The following is a 17,798-nucleotide window of genomic DNA, read 5'->3' as shown; positions in this document are numbered from 1 at the left end:
CTTCAACGGAGTATTTTTTTTTTCAGACTCAATTCATAATTAACTTGTTAATGTTGTCTATAGTATGTAGTAAATCAAAAACATATAATTTTAGTACATCAAGCTAAGCGTTTGAACAAAACGCTAAACTTGGCTTGGAAACGCTTCATATTAGCATCAGAATGTGAGATATTTCCAATCTCAAGTTAAATAAAATGAAGTTGATATTACTAAACTTTTTTTGCTTCTTAAGAACGGCGACACTTAGAACTTCTTAAGAATCAATACGTATTTTTACCACTTAGCCGAATGGTCAGTCGTTGGAGACGGTCCGCATGGGATATGATACCCGCACCTGTCGTATGGAACAGGTGCTGTTTATCCCATACACCACCTGGCCGCACAAATACAAAACTTTTTATTAGTTATTAGTATTAGTATTCGTTATTAGTAATTTTTAAAATATCTTGATAATACTAACTTGTATAGGATGAATTTGCTTTCTTTACATTTGACGTTTAATGAATAAATAGTTAACTTGAAAATTATTAAAGTTTCTCGAAATATCTTTGTACTACTTGTTATTATTATTTAAGATTTTATAGATTTTTAAAATATCTTTATACTACTTGTTACTAAATAATAAAATTATGGATTTTGTTAACTTCAAGAATAAAGAAACACGCTTATCATTCTAATAACGCATTGCAAAGAATAAACAACGCATGTTACTCATTTCTGCCATTTAATAAATTATGCCTAAATGCTCCAATTACTTAATTCTTTTTTTCTTCTTCTTTTTTTAGTCGAAAGCCTTCGATAGTGAGCGGTTTAAAAGACTGCTGCAACAGGCAGGAAATCGCGAAGCAGATGTAGTGCCTGATAGGTAAGTATGTAAAAATGTTAAGGAAATATGAACAAATTAACTCAATGCCATCTTGTCTTAGAAGTTGTCTAAGCATGTATCATGTCTTAGAACTTGTCAATGAATCTTGTCTTAAATCGTTTTCCCACAGGGTTTATCCTAGTGCAATTTAAGAGTAACTTACTTTTGACATAAACCTATAGAAACACAAACACAAAAAAGGTTTTCCCAGCATCCCAACAATTCCATTATCGCCTTAATTTACTTTCAAAACAACTTGAAATATTTTACCGATACAACCTATTACACAAACATCAAAGCAAGGCGTACATTCCAAGCAAACCTAATACACTCGTAGTATTTTGGATTATTTCTTTCGTAACCTTACCGGCGTGATCCGCTCTGTACGCACTCACCGTTTCTTTCAAATCGTACGATAGTAAAGATTAAAACCCCTCGACAAAGTCAATTTCGGCGGTACAGGGTTAATTGAGCGTGTAATTGATTTTTCATTATCCGTCGGAAAATTTGGGACACCATCAGCTGTGGTTTACGGCCAAATACAATCGCGACAGCTCGCTCCTATCTAACCCCGTGCGTTAAGGTGACACACTTTTCCGATAATAATCCTTTTCGGTAAAACAGGAGAAGGATATACATACATACCGTTTGGCCTTGAGCTCGTTGAAAAGTTTCATCATCTTCTATGCTTCGCGCCCATCTCGGTGCATGGTAACGGCCTTGTAAGCATACCGATGGCAGCTGCAGCTCAGGATGTGGGAAATTGATTGGATTAATTAATCGCTGATTTCTTGCCACCATTCTGCACGTCGTGAACGTGGACTTTTCCTATTTTCCACCCGCTGCACGTGTTTGCATGGTTCGGTTCATTTTCCCGCTCGTACAAAAATCGATCAATAATTAACTTTAGCAACTCCCGGTTGTCGTATGTCTCTGGTGCAATTAGGTGGAAAACCTTCGCACGAGCATGATGGATGAACGATTCGAGCTTGCTGATTCTTGTGCTATTTTAATCGAGCTCTCTCGTAATTGATGTTGCCATGATTTAGCTTTAATATTAGCTGTGCAAAATACCACACACTATAAATTGATTTCTTTCCAAAAAGATAACGAAAAAAAATTTTATAGACCACAATATTCGTTACCAAAAAGGCAGACAATGAAGATTTTGTTTTTTTTTCCAAAGCACACATGAAACAGTTTATTCTCTTTATGACTTGTATTGTGTTTTCTGCAGCACGCACATAGAAAGCGAAAAGATGAAAAGAGTTGCTTACTACTAGAAGTCCTAAACACGGTACATCATAAGCTTCCAGAACCAGTCCAGTTCCGTCCGCTCAGTGTCCGCGGTAAGTTCGTTGTGTTGTGAAACGGTTGTTTTTGCAAAATTTACAGTGGGACTAGCTTTCCGAATCGGTTGCAGCAGTACTACAGCGTCATGTACACCAAGCCAGTGTACCCTTAGCCACTAAATGCTAGAAGCGTGCGACTAGCATATGATATAGCGATATTTCCTTTCCAACGCTTGCCTACGGTGCGGAACCGTTCCTTGCCCGAGGGAAGATATTTTACGGTTAGCGAAAGTCGCTTCGCTGATTAATACTGACAGCTTCATCTCGCCATGGGATCAGCTAAAGTTCGGGCGCTTCTTCTCCTCTTATCCGCCTGTCAGCAACGGGGGGCTCTCTGCTCCCTGAGCCCTTTCGAAACCTTTCTTTACATGCTGGCGCTCTTCAGCTGGCTATTGGTGTCTTCCCCCGTCTGTCGAGTTTAAGCGGGAGCCATGGAATGCGATTCACAGCAAATCTTCTGGACAGGAAAAAAGAGAACAAGAAAGAAAACGGTACGGTTTAGGAATGGTTTATCTCACGTGATAGCTGCATGTTGTACGAGAAGTAAGCAAGAAGAAAAAAAACAATCCCCCCACACAAACACACCCATATTCGTACATATGTGAACAGCGCACCGTACAAGGATGCCGGTAAAATGGCATCGAGATCAACGAACCGGCTACCGGAACCTTTTGGCTTTGGTGCCATTTTCCGTGCGGCCCAGGGTTAGAGAAAACTTTTGCGGAAACATAATTTCCGCTCTCGGATGCCTGCACCAGACAGGTGACAGTTTTCGTCAGCAATGTGATCTTGTTTTTATTCCTAGCCCGTTCTCATCATGGTGTAAGACGTTTCGTGAATTGGATTTTGGTGGGGGGGGGGAGTCTGAAAAAGAATAGCCGAGAAAACCTTTACGAAAGTATGCGTGGCACAAATAAAAACACACGAATCATGATTTTGCGTATAGAAACCTGGTTCGAACATTACTTTAAATTGAATTCTTTTACCTTTTACCTGCGCTACACTTGGCACGTGGTAAAACATTGTGGGAATGAAAAGCGAAGACGAGGGCAAACATTGTTACAACACTTTTCAAGTTTTTAGTACATTTTGAGAGTACAAAACAAACAAACCATTAATGCTGTTCTTAAAATGTTTCATTTTTTCCGTAATTTCTAAAAATTTCTATCATCATGTTTGTATCTCCTTACACGGATGTTTTTGATCGCTTCTCCTTGTCGATCGTTTTGCATCCGTTAATCCATACCTAAACGGTTCCATTGGGTTTGCTTTTCCGCTAAATGATTTGCGTTCGTTTAGCATACCATTGATTCGCATCCAATTTCCGTTCGCTTGTCATTTAGAGCCAAATGAGCGCAAAAAAAAGAAAAAAATAAAATCTCTCAAAAACCAAAGGTAAAATAGCATCGAATCACTTCCGAAACCACCACGAACGAACCACTTCCATATGTGTTTCGTCGTTTCGTAAATTATTCAAAATCAACATTAATCTACATGCTGACGTGCGCTTGACGAGAATGAAGTAGCGAAAACGAGAACCTGTCGAATGCCGGGCGATGGAAAAAAACGGGAGAAGTAAAATCAACCCCAATTGTAAGGATTTCTGGGACATTCCCGGAACGGAATAACACAAGGTTCTCGTTCTCGCTCGATACAAACGTTTGCAAGCTGCAACTAAAAAAAACCCGAACCTAAAACTCCCAGAAGCAGATCACCGCAATCGATAAGCAAATCGATCTAAATTTGCGATTTGTTGGAATAAATGGCAACTGAGTTGCAATGCTTTGCGCCATACACATTCATCCGCGTTCGTTCCTTGGTAACCGCTTCCAACCGGAGCTAAACTTAATGAGCCGTAAAAGGATGATAAAACCTGCGCTTAAAAATGTACTTGATAAAGATGAATGCTTTACTGTCCCAAGGGAAGAGCGATGGAGCACATGATTTGTGAATGCGGTAAAGATGTTTCATTCATACAGACCTCAAACAAGCAAAAATATTTGGTTTGTTTTAGCATAACTTGTAATTTATTTGCCTACAAGCTTCCTGTGTCTGTTTCGCAGTTTGCCAGGAAACGCTGCACATGTGTGCGTTGAAATACAACTCCATCCTTTCCCTTCCACCTTCCCAATTCCACGTCTCATGTACAACGATCAAAGAACTCCTTTCTTGAGATGCAGCATAGCCCCATTTGACTTTTAATGTAAAAATAAACATTCGAGGAAGCAGAAACAACTCGGAATGTCAAATAAAATTCACCAATTGTGCGTAAGCCTTCTAAGGCTTTTTTGCACGTGTAACATATTCGGTAAGCATTGTTTTCAAAGAATTTGGTTCACATTTACCACTTCATGTAATGTGAATATTCTTTCAGCAGAAATCATTATGACACGGTAGCATCTTGTTCCAGTTTGAGTTTGATTTTACTCAACAGATCGGATGGTACACCGAAACTGGTGAATATTTCATGTTTAACGATTTCTCAACAATCAGCAATTCGGTCATATGATATGGTTTTGAGTATGTTATTATTACGTTGGAACCATTTTAATCAAAAAAAACTTTGGAATTCTGGCATGAAAACGCCCTAAAACGGTAGTTTCTCGTGTACCGATGTGTGATATATTATCGTGAATTTAAGATGATCAAATATTACGTTGTTCAAATTAATGCATCAAAGAAAAGGTTGTTTAATCAGGCAACTCTGTTATATTGAAGTATCATCATTACGATGTCTCTTTTATTCACTTCACTACCGTGGAAAAAAAACATTGTGTCTGTTAGCTCTTACAAAGCTTAAAAAAATAACAATTTTAAAAAAAATAACAACAAAAAATAACAAACAATAAGAAGTAAACGGCTGCCGAAAACCAACATATTTTAATGGAAGTTTATGATAGCCATGCTCTACTGGTTAGCCATGGAGGAACTGGTTTGTATGATTTATAAGTTATAATTTTTGCTTGGAAGATGAAGAACGTTCCGGGATGCTATACAATTTTGAGGATGAACAACTAAAGGCGACGCTCAATGAAGATGCTGTTGGTGCTTTAACAAGAACTCGTATCTATCGCAGAAATCCTTTCATCTTTAGTATTTCAGATATCATTATCTCATCAAATCATTTCTTATCGATTATAAGCAATCGATAGTTCGATAGAGCATGGTTGGTTCTACGGGAATGTTCTGGAAAGTTCTGGAATTGGGTCTCATATGAACAGAAGCCGAAAGACGTCCAACAATGTTTATTCACCTGTGAGCAACTGCACCAACGTCAAAAACGAAAAAGTTTTTTATTAAATTGTAACTGACGAAGAAAAATTGCTGTGTTACAATAATCAAAAACGTCTGGCAACATAAAGATACCACATTATCGATATCCAAGCCGAATATACATGTTGAAAACATCATTCGGTGTATACGGTGGGACCACCAACGTGTGGTCTATTATGAGCAGGTACAACCAAGCGATAATAGCACAGGCGAACATTGCAAGTAAAACTGCCAGAATAGGGTGACGAGGCACAATAAAGATATTCTACGGTATGGCAATGTTCGGCCACATGTTGCAACACTAGTAAAAATTTAGTAAGAAACATTCAAATGTGAAGTCCTAACTCACCAGCTGTACAGGCACCTTAGCATTGATCCTTTTGATAACTAACTGTTCCGGACGATGAAGGACGGACGGATGATCTGGTTGACCAGCAACTATTCACAATATCGCTTCAAAGTTCTAGTAAAAACGCCATGAAGTTTTTGATATACATATATTATCACTAATTGGATCAGGCAAAGGCAGGTAGTGATTTATTCATATTTACTTATAAATAATAAATTAACTCCTTATGATTACCTCGCTTCGTTTTTCAACATTAAACATTGCAATTATGTAATCCAGATATTTTTATTAAATAACACAATTTTGATCAAATTACATTGAACTATGTGCATCTATTATCGTCCAATTATTATGCGAACGAATGCCACTAGTAACGTTACGATTCGTAGCTCGTAACTAATGTTGATAATATCAAGCTACAAATAAGTTATATTTAAAATACGTAATCAAACAAAATTTGTTACATCAACACTCATGATAAACAGCTTACATTGTATTAATAACAATGTTGATCTGCTTTCAACAAATCTCGTTACAGAGGAAAAAGTTTTAATCAGCCAATTAGCGTGATGTTGACTAGAGCGTGGTTGGTTCTACGTAAAGCTTGCTACTTTTAGAGCATAAAGTTATGTACATATAGACATATGGATATTCTGGAAGCGAGGTTTTAATTAATTCAGCTACTGAATTTAATATATTTCACAGCGATGAGATTTATTTATTCACATTCACATCCTGACGAACATGATCAGATCAGTGTAGTTCGATGGTTAAATCACATAAAACGTGTGTGTCCCTTTGGAGAACCGTACATACAGACACTATGCGAGAGAACGAAAGGCAGAGAGAGAGACAGAGAGAGAAAGAGAGAGAAAAAGTGAAAGAAATCTACATCACCCGGTTTAATTAGCAAATGCACTACGTGATATGGACTTTTGTCTAATTTCTTTGCCTTTTCTCATACATATAATCCCGAGGAAAGTGGAATCTGGCAAAAAAGGAAGGCGAATGGCGTATGGTTGTTTGTTTAATTAGTCAACGGCAGCATGTCATACGGTTGCCAGGATTTTGTTTTGAGCACTGATTTGAAATACGATCTACCCAGCAGGTATTGTGTTAACGGATATCTGTTTGGTAAGGTGAAATACAAATACAAAAAAAGGTAAACCATCAACGAATGAATAAGCTTTTGATGCAAAACAGCATAGCAATAATGGAATTTAATTAGTTAGTTTTATTTCCTCTGCTTGATTCGGGTATCAGAATAAATTCAAACCAACAAAAAATCAGTCCAAACTTACATATATAAAGGATCTTTCATTACATATCACGACAATATCCTGCGAAAGCTTTCATCATCAAGCTACAACCATGACAAACGAACTAACTTTGACTCCCTGATGGCGTACAACCGTTTCTATTCGTGTCAAGCCATCGTAAGAGTTTACTGCAAATGATAGCTTCACTTCCGTCGGAAAATAATACCCATAATTTAGCTCTAAATTGTAACGATAATGTTTCGATGCTATAAACAATTTTCATACTTTTCTCGCTTTTACAATTGAGTTTTTATCGCAGTCGTTGTGTTAAGTGCATCAACCATTATGCTTCCGGAGATAATGGAATGATGCCATAATTTAAAGATAATTACTACAAGAAACATTAGAATGCAAATATTATTTTCTTAATTTATTTATTTTATATCATCAAACAACAAATAGAACGATGGAAAATGCGAAATTCTATTACAAAACAGATAGGTTTAAAATTAAAATAAATTTATTATTGCATCTTTCGAATTAGAAACAATATCAACTGTACTTTTTTTTTTGCACATTCAATTTATATGATAATTAGTACTGAAAACTGAAAGCCATGGGGACGTTACACAAAGCAAACTATTTTCATCCACTAACGTAAGGACTTACTCTATTGTTCCAGTCTTTGAGGAAAGCAAAATGAAACAAATGTGAAAAAAGACCACTGAACCCATTCCTTTATCGTACTCCTGATTGTCCGCGAACAGACACACGATTCGAAAGGAATTAATTTAAAAAGCAAATAAAAATGATTAAAAAAAAAGCAAACCTACACAATTTTCTCCATGTTGCTTTTGCATTCGATGCATTACGGTATCGTACGGCAGAAGTGTCTTCTCTGTATATCCATTTAAAATATCAAACAAATATTCATCACCGTCTGGTACTGGCAGGATGAAACCCTTCACAAACCCTTCACATTTGTCAACCGGCCATTTCCTCCTTTTCCATTTTTCTACTGTTCAAAACCAAAAAAAACACGCCAAGAAACGTGATAGCGATGGAGTACTACACCTCAGTTAGTACCTCCGCCCATCATTGGGTCTGTTACTTTCTAGTGTGGGGGAGAAAAAAAAGTAATTGGATGCCCCGGTGACGCGTGTTGATATTTACAAAATAAAATTCAACAAAAATGCTCGTGCACATTGCAAAGACCTTTTTTCAGTTCATCCTTAGTTTTACTATAGGCAACATACGTGATGCAGATAAAAAAGTATCGTTGCAAATTGCAAAGGAGTGCATGAGTTCATTTTCCTATAGTGATACCATGGAATCATGGAAAAGGAAATAGAGAAAAAGTACTGGAATATGTATTCATATAACTTTGCATATTTGTTACTTTTAAAATGCAAAGGAGTTCAAAATGTTCAGTGTAAAAAAAAAATTGCCCAACTTTATGCGTCTGTGCCATAAAGGTTTGCTAATATGAAAGTAAAGTTATTTTCAAATTGTGGTAGTGTACATTTAAGATGATATTTATGTATTCTTCCTTAAACCCATACATACATCTTATTTCGTTTATAGCAGAAGAATATTAAAAGCCCAAACTTTACAGCCCTTTTAAATTGATAGACAATTGAAACAATTCCAATCAATTATCTAAAAACCAAAAAAAAAAAACAAAAGCCATTTCAGCTGAAAAGGAAAAGAAAACGGTCATCTTCGGGAAAGCTCGACAAAAAAAAATCTCATAAAACAAAAAGACCCCTCACAGGGTTGATGTTTTCTCAACATGCGATCACCCACTCGATATTCGAAACGGTTTGATTAAGCCAACTTAAGCCAAGGAGAAGGAAGTTAGCGGAAGAAATACTGCTCCAGGATCTGATTTACATATCCTGGCACGAAGTAATTGCAAGCAATTTACATAACGCACCGGTCAGTGCTTCCCAATATAGGGTCTTCCTTACTGGGCGCCCATAAATCCCATCCCAACGGACACTAAGGGTTCGATTTACTGCCCATTCACACGTGCCGCTTATCTTGCCTTTCCTTTGTGGTCACAGTATAGTTCAATTCGTATACTCGCCCGTGTGGTGCCATTTTGTTTATTGAAATTGCATTACACATTGTCATGGGGCCAAGTGGGTTTGTTTCCACGAAACGATGCAAAATAAGACGTAATTGGACGTAGAAACAATTCAGTAAGCAATATAAATTAATAGCTAGAAGTCCTTCTCCTGAGTAAGATTTATTGGGGGTTTTAAATATATATAACAAATTCTGCTTAAATAAATCTAAATTCTAATAAATAATAACTTATATTGTAGACCAGGATGAAGATCAATTATTGCAAGTTCCTTTAAAACCATTTGCACCAGCACGCCACTTGACCGTTTATTCTTCACTCCAAAAAAATATGCTTCAATGCCTGTGGTGGTGTGATATTCTTTCTCTATCTCTCTCTCTCTCTCTCTCTCTCTCTTTCACAAATACACACACCCACGATTGCACATTTACATGCGTACCACAAACAATGAATGGAAAATTCATGTCACAGAGCAGTGAAAAACAATGCAAAACGCTGCCGCTTTTCAACGACATCAGCAAACGAACAGAACCTTTCATAAGGGCCACCCCACGCCACTCAGAACAACTCCCATAGGACTTCCCTGGAGTGTAATTTTTCCTTCCTTTGCTTACTCTTTGCTTCAGTGAATCCTCACACAGAACGGATGGTACCACCCACTTCGGTAGGCTGCCCAGTTTCATTTAAATGGCTGTCTCGACCAAACATTCACTTCCAAGCCACTGTGAATGTTGGGTTTCGCACATTTTTGCCGCTTTGCGTACATCGTCCTTCAATGCAGAGTCCGACACATGGGAGGGTTCCTTCACCTGGAACGGCAAGGGGGCAAAGCAATAAGGACAAAGATCCTTATCGTCGCCGGTTGTTCCATTCATTATTTTCACATTTCAGAAGCTGAGATAAAAGCGGATGACTTTTGTATGCGACTGTGTTTTGGGGGCGAATGGGGCACAATCCTAACTAACAGCTTCAGGGCTGTGTGGTAGCTTTAAAAGTTTCGTGTCTGTAATCATGCAAAGATTTCGAGCACATCGTCGCCGGTGTGGCCCGGTAGGGCCGGGTGTACCCTGGCAGCAACAAAAGTGTACACGCTCCCATCAGAACAACTCCCAGATCGTCCGCTTCTCCTTGCATTCAGCGGTGAGGTGTTTTGTCTTTTTCGTGCTTAATTTAAAATTTCCTCACCAAATACATGCCGTCACCCGTACGGGACGCGCACGGTTAAGAGTCCTTGTTTTTATTCTTGCTGTGTGTTTGCTGCTGTCATTAGTAATTCTATGTAAAGCGCCACCATCAACCAACCTCACACAAGGCACACTGTTGAGACGTTTTAGCTCGCAAAGAAACACAAAGCCAAACCTGCCCTAACTGGTTGGGGACTGAACGCCGGCTGGCGGAAGGATAATGAGAATACTTTACCCATGATCCCTGGGTTCGATTCATTCCCTGTACCTAAAGCAAAACCCCCCCAACGGTAGGGAGCACGCAAAAGTGGCTGAAATCCTCAAGAGGCTCGTATGATGGATTGTGAATATGAGGCGTTTGGTATAATTTTGGACCATCAACCATCTTAACCCCGTTGCCGTGCTGAGTTCTAGGGCGCCGAACCATCTCTTTAACCACGGTGCTTCCCCTTCCCGGCATGTTGCGATTACGAGAAGGATTTATTATGCGATTCGCATTGGAAGCAATGGCCCGCGCGACCCGAAAACGTTGTCTCCCCGGCTGGCGAGTGTCATAATGCGTCAGTGTACGTGTTGTGAAGAGGTATTTTCTCGGCTTCAAGAAAGGATTTCAACCGCGTTGGTTGTCAAGCCACTTTATTAGCGCGAACCGCCGTACACGAACGATCAATCTTTATCACAGAATTGTTCTACGAAAACGCTTCACGCAGGAACTTCTTTTAGCAGCGCTTTATTATCTGGTCTTCTGGAGTGGACGTTTTGCGATGACGTTACCGAATACACCGCTTTGTTACGTCTTCATTAAAGTGTCGTGGAAGTGCGGCTAATACCGAAAGCTACGAAGAATATAGTGCTGACTCACCTAATACATTTGGGGATCTTCCAAACCCGTAGGGTAGCAAACTGACTTGACTGTTTTACGGGGGCATTCTAGCTCTAGTCTAGTCGTGGCGATAGAACACACGAGTCACAGCCCGTACAGGTGTCAGCAGTCAACTAACGCTCACATCAATCATTCTCTTTCATTTGGCGTATTGATAGCGGCTTGGTTGTCGATATTCTTCAAAAACCCTAAGAACTGATGCACAACCCCTAAAGCTCTCTACAGCGCTACTGTTTTCACTGGTACTAAGTGTCGCATCAAAACACCATTGATGTTTGCCCTAGTGCTGCTGTGAAGAGATGGCGATATATTTTTCCACTTCTCATCTTAAGCGTTACACAAGTATCTTCTCGGGATACGACCGGAAGCGCACCACAAAAGAAGCTAAGGTGGTGAGTTTTAGGGTTCAAAACTCAAAGCAGGTGATCACGAGAGTAATTCCCTGTATAAGCGTAAGAAAACATACCCATCCAACGGGTGGAAAGTTTGTCAATAATTTCCCCCATTCCCAGCATTATCCGGAAGCGTATGGATGGGCACTGTTGTCTATATTGAAAGCACTCGTAAGTCTGATCATGTTTATAGGTAAGAAACGTTTAAGCAGATTCATTGTTACGACAAACTATTAATCCACCTCATCGCTCAGAAGGCGTTAGTGAACCCCATCAGGATAAGAGTTCTAGGAATAGAATCCTGACAAGCACCACAACTGGGCATCCAGGATATCTGGAAGGGTAGACTAAGGCGAAGGATGTTAAATATTGTTTTCCTTCCCACTTGAATGCTTCCATAATCTTTCTGCAAGATTAGGGTGCCTTTACCAACAAAACTTATTAAAATTCGTATATGTTGCAGATTTTTTACTGAATCAGCTTACCAAGCTATGGGATTTTCTTTTTGTAATATAACACTCAGGATAAAATTTAATGAAAGGAATCTTATCTAATTATAGGAATTAAATATACGAAACTTTTCAAGAAAAAATCAAGGACGAACTGGAACGGAATTACACTATATAAGATATGTAATCGGATTATCATTATCAGTTAATGAACTTACAGGGGTTGACAAACGAATTGTAGTGAACTTGTTCGACGACTAAACGGTTACAATCGGATCACGATTTTCTCGTGACTCGGTGAAAACTAAAAAAAAACTAAGCCTATTAGGTGAGATTTGCTCACATCCTACATGATTAATTTTAAGAATAATTAATAAATGAATTATTAACAAACCAAATCAATTTGGTTTTCACCATTATATTTTAATTTAAAACACTTAGGAATAAATAAGTGAACAACTCCTTCAAATTGTTCAGCTCTGACTCACACCAGTACATCATTTCTTAAAGCAGCACTGATATACGATGAAGCCCTCATTAACGCTTCTCTAAACATTGCAAAACACATTCAACACGACACAAGCAAAACAACCCCAAAAACACAGGGCCTCGTTTCGATTGGTCCAGCTCCATTATTCATACAGCAACGTTAAAAATTCATTTAAATGCTCACCAAATTAAATCCAATGACATTCCCAAATTGAGACAAACAGTACCCCCTCCAGCAGGCATGTAAAAGCATGTAAAAGACATCTCATCACAGTGCAGATGTACAATAATCCTTCCCACCGGTATGTGTGCCTCGTCTGAATGATTGATGAAAATTCGGTTGTAATTCATTTTCACCTTTACCAAAAACATACCGTTACACACGGATAGAAATACAACCATCAAAGGTAAAGAATCCTTCATGTAACGGGATAAAGGCTTCGGGAGCACTCTACTCCACCGATGGACGCCACACATGAGATTGATAATCACGCAAAGCTTTTCGAAATTGAGAAATCTATTATTCATCGCACTCTCAACGTGGAACCGGTGAACATCGAACGGGATGTGTGCAAATTCGGTGTTGTTGTTGTTGATTCCGGTTCCGTTCCGGCGAATCCTCTCTGGTGTTGTGCTTTTATGAGACACACTGTTCCCGATGTTGGGGCTAGACGGAAACATCAAACACTATAACACACGGTTTGAAGTATTTGTGTGGGTCCCAAATTTTAAACGTCCGACATTCAATATCTGCTAATAAATTATGTGCTGTCTTGATGCGATCAAAATTTCCGAGGCAATTCCCGGTACAAAACATTCTCAAATAAGCCCATTTATTTGCGTGCAAAGCAACTGTTCCGTTGTGTCCATGGATGGGCCATTTCGGACTTAGTGCATAGGGTTTTATTTTTAACCTTCATCAAAAACGAAGGTTTTTCTTATCGATCGATTTCGCTCAATCGTTTCGAACGATCCGGAGAGTGTTTTGATACACGCACAGATAGGGAAAAAAACTCTCTTTTCGATCGGATTCGGCAAACATTTGTTCAATTGATGACAAGCGCTAGGAATTCGAACAATATTTGATAAACAACATTTTTTTTACCTTCAAGCAGAAAAACGAAATAAAGAATCATCACTACAGCAGTAGAAAAAAGTGTTTTTTCCGGCCGAAAATTAACTCTCAGTAAAGATACACACGGAATTCCGTTTCGCGCGACAAGCGTAGACCCTTTTTTCTCAAAGTGGTTTCTTTCAACCTTTACTTAAACCTTCCTAAAACCCTTCAAAAGCACATCTTGCCGATGACCTTTTGGCCTTGATGAGCTTTGCTTCATTATGTAAAATCAATAAAAATTGAATGCAACCAATAAAAAAGCGAACCAATGCTTTCCCATTTTATCATCCTTCTACTTCGATTCTGTTGATTAATGTTATGACCGACGAAAAGGGCAATTTGTTGACACGTTCTAACATCACCGTGGTACACTGTCCGGTATCTGGTTGCTACTTCCATTGTGTTTCAATGCCAACTGCCAGTGATGGGAAGATTGTTTTCTCTTCCATTTCACCCCGTGATTGCTCTTTATTGACCGTTTCATTAAAAGTTAAGACTTTTTCATCGTTTTCGAGAAGCTTAGATTTTTTTAATTCGTCCCGTGATAGTAATAATGGACACTTTCCTGTTTTTTTAATGTTTGATGATAGGGTACGCACATATGGTGGAAGTAAAATAAATTAAGCGTTTTTTTTTCTTATTACCCACACAAACCATGAAACACGCAATCAACACGGTCTACTTTTTTAAATGGGGGTGAAAAATCCTTTTTGTAAAGGATCCCTTGACCGTTAGCAGTCTTTTGTTCAGGCCGTTTATTTCTAGCTTCACTATAAAACAATTCTAACCAACTCACCTTAACCCACTTTTGCTTAATAATGCTATTAGTTGCTTGTATTCTATAATTGCGCTAAATTCTATGCTTGGTACAAAAAGAAAAACGGGAGGCAGCAAAACAAACCGCAAAGCTCTTCACCCTAGCGTTCCTGGGGTTCCTGTCGTTTGGAAAATTGCTTCCTATTTACGTGACATTTTTTACTGATGCGGATAATACTTTTTATGGGTACATTTTTTGTAGACCTTCACCCATCCATTCAGAAGAATGTCTGCGTATATTCTTCCAGCAAGCGTGGTGGATGGATGGAAGGATGGTTGGGTGAAACGGATTGAGGGTCGTAATTTAAACTGAGAACTGTGATTGTGACAGTTTAGCGTGCTGTATAGCCCAGAACCCAACGGCCACTGGCTGCCTGCTGCACGGCAGTGTGATTATTTTTATGAGTTTATTATAATTATGTGTATGCTAATAGCTCACTGCAGTGGAAATTATGTTGTGAAATGGCGCGTTTCAAACTTTTGCCTGTTTTAGAATACTTTGCCGTAGTTATACATCACTTTACGTTTCATTTTAGGTACCAAACTAATTGAATTTTATTAATCGTTTTGCAAAACGTTTCTTTATTACTTACCATTGAATAGCAGTTAAGCTGATTTGTTGTCACTTTCTATCCTTGATTTTTAAAAATCGTTCGAACTGATTTAAAAATTGCGTTCGAACTCCAATTGTTTGACCACTTTCGATGAATAAGAACAACAGGTAAAACATTTCCCTTTAACATCAGAAAACAAAACTAAACACGCGTTTTAAATAAATCAACTCATTGACAAATGATAGGAAAACTTGCAGAATGCATTCCCTGCCACGGAACGCATCCGCCCTTTTTCGTAAAGTATCACATCGCCCACGGGCACGCACCACGTGCCGTAACGCTTGCCACTGTAAAACGGCTCACTTACTACTGAACCGTCCGTATCTCGCTGGCATGCATGCTTTGGCGTGCCCGGGTAGCAGCAACCGGCGACGGTCAACATCCGGCCAACTCGTATCAAACGATGTATGCTCTCGGAGCTTGTACTAAAAACTCTTGCTACTGCTTTCCTGCATTACCCTGCAACTACTTGCTATAAAATGGCCGCTCTCGGTAACATACCATTTTCTCTCGCCCTGATTTTTGTTGCTCAATTGTTGCTCCCGCTCGCCCGCAAAACTAAACTGGAAAAGCGAGAGAGAGAAAAGGAGAGTGGAATCAAGAGCACAGACTACAGATGAGCAGATGATATAAAATGTTGGAGAATTTGTTTTGATAACCGAAAAATTCGGCCGATTTTCCGATAACGAAGTGCCGATTCGGGTGATTTTCGTGTGCCGCTTTAATATTTATTTCAGTCACGCAACGGTTCTAAAGATGGGAAAAAGGACTTAATGAAAGCTTTGCGCCCATCCGCACGGTGCATGGGGGGATTGTGTTTTTTTTCTTGTAATGTTGGGTAGCTTTTGATGTAAGATTGGTATTTTCGTACCAAAAGCGTATAGAGCAGTATTTTGAACCTATTTTTTTTTTAATTTGATATTTAAATTAGGCATTATTTCTTGTTTCTTAAAATTTCATATCATTTAAGTTAGAAAAGACATAAGTATTTATATCTGGAAATAATATTTCTACAACGTAGAAAGGCATATCGTTAAGGATTATAAAAGTTTCTAATCGTTCTTAAAAAAACGCAATTTATTGGCAGTAAATAAAGCTTTTGATATTTGTATGTAACATTCAGCTGTGGCGCATTTCAAGCTTGGATAAATTAATTGAATGGTTATGTGTCCTGATTGGGATCCAAACGTTCCACTTCTTTCCGTTGATTACATTTTAATCAAGAGCTTACCAATTCTCTCGCCAGTCGCTAATCAACGGAAAGCCATATGGACAACGCATTTGTCTCCATCTTCCGTGTTTCATTAGTATGGAAATCCGGCCAAGCGCCCGTTGGGTATGAATTAATGATAAGTCTGCATTCAACAACCATAACAACGGCCATACGACGAACAATCGGATTGTTCGAATGTTTTTATTCTGAGTTTTCTAACCATTCAATCTCTCCAACAAATTGCATACTTTTTACTAACTAACGATCATTGACAATACATTATCTCGCTAGGCATTCTAATTGCAGAACAAAACAATAAACCATCCCCAATCTATCAACATACTTGACGCATCGCAAACTAACATTTGTCCACTTGGTTTGATTCTGCTCGAGTCACCAAAATCGACAGTACAATAATCATGATTATCCCTCAAGCACCATCCAGCTCAACCGCCACTGGGTGCTTTTATTTTTGGCTCAATGACAAATATGCTTTCGCCCAATCATCATCGACACGGACGACGCGCATTGTCCCGACGCGAACTGGGCTGTAATCATTCAAATTTGGCCAAAAACACCGCAATGCACAATGTGGCGTATCGCGCGCAACAGAGACGCAATTTTCCAACTAATGGAAAGGAAAAAGGCTCTTCCGACGTACCACACGAAAACTGCGCCCCATCACTGCAGGCAACACAATTCAAAACTGTGTCCAAATTACGACAGCAATAGCCCCGGTTTGGTTGCGTTGCAATTTACGAGATAATCTTCATCCCCACAAACACTCACACACACACGCGCGCGCGCGCGGAAATCGCCCAGCTTGGATGCTGGCTAACGGCGATGTCGTGGGAAACCGTTCAAATTGTTTCTCCCCGTTGATTGCAACACATCCCCACATCTTCTCGATTGTCGCCCGAAGGGGATGGTTGCGGTAAACGTCCGGGTGTGGAAACATTACACAGACGAGATGAGATATGGACCTGTTTTGTCTGGTATCGAGCTGATAAGCGCTCACCCATATCCTGGGTAAACCATCGATCGCTCGGATGATTGTGAATGGGGATGAAGGTAGAAATTCCAGAAGGTAGATTTATTACAAAAACGGCTACAAAAAGCCACCAGACGGACCCCTTTTCACGAGCGCAGCTTTTGCAATGGAGCTCACATTTCTGTTACACCCCACACAACACGCGTTTTCAATCCGGACGTCAGTTGGCTCGGACGAGTCAATAACAATTCCGACCATTGCGCAAGTGGACATATCATGGTGGTTGGGTACTGGGACAAAAAAATGTGTGAAAGAACCAATCTAAATAGTGCCGGATTTGGATGGTAAATGGTACACAATTATGGAATTGAATGCATCTATCGTACGCGATAGACTAAATCTTTTAATTTATTGCCGTAGAGCGCGAAGTAATTGTGGAAACGAAAGTTTCTTATTTGACACA

General features: G+C 39.1%; 1 long non-coding RNA gene across 1 annotated transcript; it reads right to left on the bottom strand.

Annotated features, from left to right (window-relative positions):
* Nucleotides 1-2,002: 2,002 nt before the first annotated feature.
* Nucleotides 2,003-17,798, bottom strand: LOC125760935 (uncharacterized). The gene is made up of 2 exons (XR_007418070.1): nt 15,111-17,798; nt 2,003-2,674 (listed from the first exon to the last, which is right to left on the bottom strand). It is a non-coding gene; the product is annotated as an uncharacterized LOC125760935 (long non-coding RNA).

The sequence above is a fragment of the Anopheles funestus genome, chromosome 2RL, assembly GCF_943734845.2.
Source record: "Anopheles funestus chromosome 2RL, idAnoFuneDA-416_04, whole genome shotgun sequence".
NCBI classification, from domain to species: domain Eukaryota; kingdom Metazoa; phylum Arthropoda; class Insecta; order Diptera; family Culicidae; genus Anopheles; species Anopheles funestus.
The sequence above is the reverse complement of the archived record's forward strand: the minus strand, read 5'-3'. Positions and strand labels throughout refer to the sequence as shown.